Raw genomic sequence first — 6,659 nt, forward strand, 5'->3', positions numbered from 1 at the left:
GAAATAAACTTTCCTCTCAGGACTGCTTTGGCTGTGTCCCACAGATTTTGATAACTTGTGTCACCTTTGTCATTTAGTTCAAAGAATCTTTTGATCTCCGTCTTTACTTCCTTGTTTATGAAGGATTCATTCAACAGAAAGTTGTTTAATTTCCATCACTTTGTGTAGAGATGAGAGTTTCTATCGGGGTTGATTTCTGCTTTTATTCCACTGTGATCTGAGAAGATGCATGGTATGATTTCTATTTGTTTTAAATTTTTTGAGACATGCTTTGTGACCTGGAATATGGTCGATCTTAGAGAATGTCCCATGAGCTGATGAGAAGAACGTGTATTCAGTGGTTTTTGGGTAGAATGTCCTGTAAATGTCAGTCATGCCCATTTGTTCTAGAATTCTGTTTAAGTCCATTGTTTCTTTGTTAATTTTCTGCTTGGAGGATCTGTCCTGTGCTGTCAGTAGGGTGTTGAAGTCTCCGACTATTATGGTGTTGCTGTCTATCAATTTGTGTAGATCAAGTAGAGTTTGCTTTATGAATCTGGGTGCACCTAAGTTGGATGCATACATATTTAGAATTGTTATGTCTTCTTGTTGAACTGTACCCTTCACCATTATATAGTGACCCCCTTTGTCTTTCATTACTTTTGTTGATTTGAAAACCAAGTTGTATTTAGAGACACTTTTTCAATTAAAGTTTATTTTGTTTTTTTATAATAGTGGCCACTTCTGTTTTCTTTTAGTTACCATTTGCATGAAATATATTTTCTATTCTTGAATCTAATGTGAATTTCTTATAGACAGCATATAATCAGATCTTAGTGTTTTATCCATATAGTCATTCTATTTTTTTTTTTTGTAAATAAATGTTTATTTTATTACACAATGTGAAGGACAAATAAGTTTCTTGGGCAGAAGAAGTATTTAGTGGAGAATTTAAAAGCCCTGGCCTTTTTGTTACTGTTGCCATCGCTGAATTTGCCACATGAATTATACACAGTGTTACGGTAAGTATGTATACACACCAGCTATATCTATAAATTTATATTATATATATACCTATATAGATATGTATATGAATATACACAGATGTATACACACACTTGCACAGAAACTGGAACCTCAAAAGAGAGTGGACCTCTGTTTTCAGTTTTTTACTTATTTAAACACAGCTATTTTTTATAATCAATAGATAATTAAAACAAGCTCGAAACCACACATAAAACAATGAATGAACTCGTAATTTAAACTTCTGAGCAGACAAAAGATATTGCCCCCCCCCACTTTCCTGCTGTGCCCAACAAATCTCTTACTGACAAGTTTTCATGAGCAATACAAGGGGGATTCGTGTTATGTGCCAACTTACTGAACAGGTTGAGCACACAGATGAAGCATTTTTTCAACAATGAAGGGTAGAAATGGCTTCAACAAGAGAAATTAGTCCATCATGTTTCTCTTCAGATCGTATAAATCTTTCGTCATTCTATTTTTTGATTGTGGACTTTATTTATATTTAAAGTAATAATCGATAAGCAAGTATTTACCAATTGTCATTTTGTTACTATTTTCTATTCGTCTTTTAGTTCTTTTATCCCTCTTTTTTTTTTTCTCTTGCTGTCTTCCTTTGTGTTTTATTGTTGGTTTTGTATTGATAGGCTTTGATTCATTTCCCATATTCTTTTGTATAACTTCTACCAGTATTTTCACTTAGATTACCATGGAACTTATATATAATATTGTGTAGTTATTACGGTCCATTTTAAGCTAATAACAATCTCATTTGCATACAAATACTCTACACGTTACCTCTCCTCTCTCCACATTATATGTTATTGATGTCAAAATGTACATCTATTTGTGCTGCATATGCGGTAACATAATTTAGTTATATTCATAGTTAATAGTTTTCTCTTGCTGCTTACAAAATCCTATATCTTTAATGCTTAACAATTTGATTATATCCCTATGTGAGTTTTTTTTGGGGGGGGTGGTGATTCACCTTATTTGGTGTTCTTTGGGATTCTTGGGTCTGGATCTTCTTTATAATTATTATTTTTTTTATTTCAGCATATTACAGGGTACAAATGTTTAGGTTACATATATTGCCTTTGCCCCACCTGAGTCAGAGCTTCAAGCATGTCCATCTGCCAGACGGTGCACACCACACCCATTAGGTGTGAGTATACCTATTCCCTCCTTCCCCCTCCGACCTGACTGGCACCCAATGAATGTTGCTACTATATGTGCGCATAAGTGTGATCAGTTAATAACAATTTGATGGTGACTACATGTGATGCTTATTTTCCCATTCTTGTGATACTTCACTTAGTAGAATGAGCTCCAGCTCCATCCAGGATAATACAAGAGGTGCTAGATCATCTTATTTACCATGGTTTGGGTAGTTTTCAACATATTATTTAGAGATCATTCCTTTTAATAAGACATCTGCTCCTTTCTCTCTTTCTTTTCTTTTTCTGTAACTTCCATAATACACATATTGGTCCACCTGATGGTGTTACATAAGTTCCTTGAACTATCTTCACTTTTTAAATTCTTTCTGCTTTTTGCTGCTCCAACAACATGATTGCCAATGTTATGTCTTCATGTTTGCTAGTCCTTTCTTCTGCTCGATCTAGTCTTCTGTTGAATCCTCTATTAAACTTTTCATCCAAGTGGATGTATTCTTAAGCTCTATGATTTCTCTTTGATATTTCCTTATATTTTTGATTTCTTCACTGAAAGTCATAGTTTGTTTATGTATTAATCTCCTGACCTCTATGAACATCTCTATGACTAACACTTTCAATTCGCTGCCAGGTAAATAACATATCTCCATTATATTAAGGTTGGTTCTGGAAATTTATCTTGTTCTCTTATTTGGAACACCTTTAACTATTTTTTCATTTTCCTTGATTTTCTACATTGGTTTCTGTGCCACCTCTCCCAGTCTTCAGACAGGCTTGTCTCATATAAGAGATGGACCTCATCAATAAGCCCCAGCAGAGATTCTAGATGCCTCTCAAACTTTTGTGCTCATTTAAGCTACCCTATTTTTCCTTAGTGGCCCCTAAGAGACTAGAGTGTGACAAGTGTTGCCCTAAGACAAGAGAAATAGAAGCCAGTCCTTTGAGTAGCAGCCAGGAGTGTTGGGGTGCTGGATACATGGTCCTGATAGTTTTTTTTCCTGAGGAAGAGGCTGGGAGCTGAAGCTTATCATCTGCTTGCTCTGCATTGAACTAGGAAGAGGAGCTGTGCCAAGTGCCTGCTCATTCAAATCACATGTTCTTTCAAACCATTGCTTTAGCCTCTGTCACCAGGGTTTCACATCCCTGTGGAACAGACTGGAAATTGCCTGCAGACAGAAATTCAGGGGAAAATGTAGAAATAAACTTGTCTGTTTTTTATTTTCTCAGGGATCACAGTCTTGTGTTGCCAATTATTCAGTATTTGAAAACAGTTGTTGCATGTATTTTGTTCATTTACTAGTAATTTGTGACAGGTGAATAATCCCCATACCACTATTATTTCATGAGATGCACCCTGTAGCTGGTTTTTACAGCTTTCTTCAAAAGAGTGTTAATTGTATATCATTGTACCTAATTTTTCATGAGGAGTATGATGTCGAAAGATGTCCATGTATTCTTTGTGTCTTCTTTGATTACAGCATCATATTTATCCATTTCCTTCTGGATATGTTTATGTAAAACTCAGTTGGAAAAAAAATGGTTTACCAATGAGGTCATTATATTTTGTTCAAAAATAACGAAAATTTTATTATTATTTTAGGCTATAGTGTGCCAAATTTTTGAAATAGTGGATCTATGGAACTAGGGAACAATTCATGGCAAGTTAAATAAAATATAATTTTTCAAATATTCTTTTTTATTTTTTAAATACTATTTTTTTCTAGATGCTTTAGTGAAATAATTACATTAACAGCTTTACCTTTTCTTCTTGAAATCACAGATATATGTTCTGTATTTTAACTGGTGTACTATTTTCTAGTAATATTTATGATGTTATTCTGAAATGCACAATTTGTATTATCATTTTATTGCTATTTTTACATATTAATACACAATTTACAGTCATTGATGCATATTTTGTAAATTGAGGCTATGTCTTTAACTATTCGCTAGGAAAAAAACATGTATAAAATCATGAAAAAAATAACATTAAAATGACATTTGAGTATATTTCTATTTATATAAAGTTTAAAAAATCTCTGGTGATACAAGTGAGAAAATTGATTAGCGTTTCAGGGATAATGACTTGGAGAGGGTACCAGTGAGGTTTTTGGCATATTCGAGTAATCTATTTATTAATATGGGTGCTGGTTACAGGGTGTTCTCACTTAGCAAAAATTTATCAAACTATTAAAATACCTTTCATATGTGTGCATTTTATTATGTGTATATTGTACATTGTAAAAATGTTTTGTTAATGACATATAAGAATATTAACTTAGATAAACAAGTTATAACCTGTTAAATGACGTGCTTTTGAGATTAAGTAATCAATGTAATCTTATAGTACATGTGAAATCTTTAAGAATATAATAATAATAAAATTTCCTATGAAAATTATGATTTATCTTACTTTTAAATTTTTACTTCATTTTTTTTCCTTTAAGACCACTAAATCACCTATGAAAGAGTGTGTATATATATAGATATATGTATATGTATGTATGAAAATTAATATTCCATAGACTACATTGAAGAATGCTAATTTAGAAAATGGGTTACTGGTACTTTGCTTTCTGCTAATTTTGTTTAATGCAGCAATAGCATTTGAAGAACCTAATAACCTAATCAATCAGATCAGTTGACCAATATAATATATCTCCATGACGGACACTTTCAGTGTGTATTATATTCCAATTATCCATAATTAAATTTTCTGACAGATATTAGTTATACAGATATATTTTTATGGTTAAACAGAGTATACATATGGAGGAATGAGGATAAGAATTTCAGACTTCTCTTCAGAAGCCATACAAGCAAGAAGAGAGTGAAATAAAGTATTTGTTGAAATAAAAAACCACCAACTCATAATGCTGTATTATTATGCTTCAAAATTGAAGAAGAAATAAAGTGATAAATTCATCAAGAGGATAAAACAGAGTTTGGAGATAAATGAAGTAAAATTGATAGACCTGGAAGGAGAAATAGTCAAGTCCAGAAGTATAATTGGAGATTTCAAAAACATTCTCTAAATAATTGATAGAATGAGTAAACAGAAAATCATGAAGGAAACAGAATGCTTTAACAACACTGTCAATCACATCGACATAATTGACAACCCATGCATCAGGGAAGAGATCAAAAGGGAATTTAGGATTTTGAATTGAACGAAAAAAAAAAAAAAAAACAGCACACAATATATGTGGGAAACTGCTTAGTACTTGGTAGAAAATATATGGCACTAAACAATTCTATTAGGAACAGAAGTTTCAATTTAGTGACAGTTTCCACAATAAGGACTTAGAAAAAGAAAAGCAAACTCTGAATAAGCAGAAGAAATAAAAATACTTTTATAAGATAAATAATTGGTCAGTCTGGAATGAGTATATAAAATTTCAGTATTCTTGTAACTTTTCTGTCAGTTGGAAACTATATAAAAATTTTAAAAAGTTATTTATAAGAAAGATTTTTCAAAGCCAAATGGAGTCTACTTTTTTAACACTTTATTAGTTACTAAAAACCTTTTTTGCATTGTTATATGCTTTATACTTGGCCTATGGCTTTCTTACACAGGTTTTTGTTTGTTTCCAAGTGTTCTTAATTGTTCTTTTTGTTGGCAAAATAGTAATTTTCCTTTATGGTGTTAATTTCTGATCCATACGTGTGTTTCACATTGTTGTCTTTCTTTTCCTGGAGACATCCTTTTGGAGCCCTCTGCAGTCTCCATTTGCTTCAAACTGGATCAATACTCTTTAAGCCACCACCGCCTACTACTACTACTACTACTACTACTACTACTAGTACTATTACACATGCATCACATGCACACACACAGTTTTTTCTTGTCCGTTCATGATTTCTAGTATTGCATTGTAGTGTGAAAATGAGGCCTGTAAAATGTAGATATTTTTTAGAACATATTAAAGTTTCCTCTTATTTCAAGAACATTGATTTATTTTTGAAAAATTCTATAGCATATAGGAAAAATGCATATTCTTTGATTTGAGTATGCTATCCATTAAGTCAACCTTGTTTAGTTTATCTAAATTTTTTCTATCACTGATTTTTCCCTACATGTTCTTTGTTAATTTCGTCCAGCATCATTATGCTTTTAATACAATTCTTGATTTCTAAAAAATTCTTACCTTATAAATTTTATTCCTATGTTGTTCTGAGAATAATACTACTGGTTTAAAATGTCACTGCTTCTGATATTAATACTAACTGCTCTACTTCTGAATTTGCATTTCCCAATATACTTACATTTTATTTTTAACCTTTCTACATCATTTAATTTATATATTTTCCTTATGAATAGTACATTTAATCAAAACTGTCTGTCTCCTAACTAGTGAATACCACCCATTCACATTTATTGTAGTTGTCAATATGTCTAGCCTTCTGACATTTTATTTGTTTTATTTTACATTTAATATACTTTTGTTTAATTTTTATCTTTATCTTTTTTTTATTTTA

The sequence above is a fragment of the Propithecus coquereli genome, unplaced genomic scaffold, assembly GCF_000956105.1.
Source record: "Propithecus coquereli isolate 6110/MARCELLA unplaced genomic scaffold, Pcoq_1.0 Scaffold99, whole genome shotgun sequence".
In the NCBI taxonomy this organism is placed as follows: Eukaryota; Metazoa; Chordata; class Mammalia; order Primates; family Indriidae; genus Propithecus; species Propithecus coquereli.